The following is a 728-nucleotide window of genomic DNA, read 5'->3' on the forward strand; positions in this document are numbered from 1 at the left end:
AGAGCCACTGGGATGCACTCTGTTGCATTCACTTACACTCAGACGCCGGAGACATCTAAACACTTGTTCATGTATTGAGGATTAGAAAGGTGGCTATACTCTTAAATATCTAAGTAAAAGAAATAATGCACAGAGACGTAGTTCTTGCTGCTAGGCCATAGACGAGCTGGAGATTTATTACACTTCCACGGATTCCTCGTTACAGTTTCTTCAGTTCAGTACAAAATCTTCATCGTCATCGTCTTGTCACAAAAAATCTCCCCGAAGTCTTAATCCCGACCTGTTTTATACTTTTCCATCTTCATCAGTGTGTGTTGGAAAGTTTCAACCAATGGCGTGCTACTGTTGTTTTGCAGAAAGATTCTGGCACGCTTTATACTGAGTGTGTATTGGGCGACCTTTAAAATATTTTGGACCTCACGAACTCAACATCTGCTCCATTTCAGAATTGCTGAATAGGACAATTTATCTCAAATTGTTGATTTTATCTTGCACAAACAGACATCCTTTCCAGTAAATTCTGGCTCCATTTGCGCTTTGCACGCAAATGGAAGGAAAGAATTCGGTCAGGTTGACCTGGTGCGAAGCCAAAGTCTTCGCCGAGGCGCCAGTGTCTTTTTTCCGCCAAACAACTCCTTAGATAGTATTTCCGCTCTTACACCCTGTCGACGTGAGAATGGGAGATCCAAACCAGGAAGAGATGGCGCAGAAACCATATAGATGGATAC

Source organism: Poecilia latipinna, unplaced genomic scaffold (genome assembly GCF_001443285.1).
Source record: "Poecilia latipinna isolate Pla-1442-1.1 unplaced genomic scaffold, P_latipinna-1.0 Scaffold11, whole genome shotgun sequence".
Lineage (NCBI taxonomy): Eukaryota > Metazoa > Chordata > Actinopteri > Cyprinodontiformes > Poeciliidae > Poecilia > Poecilia latipinna.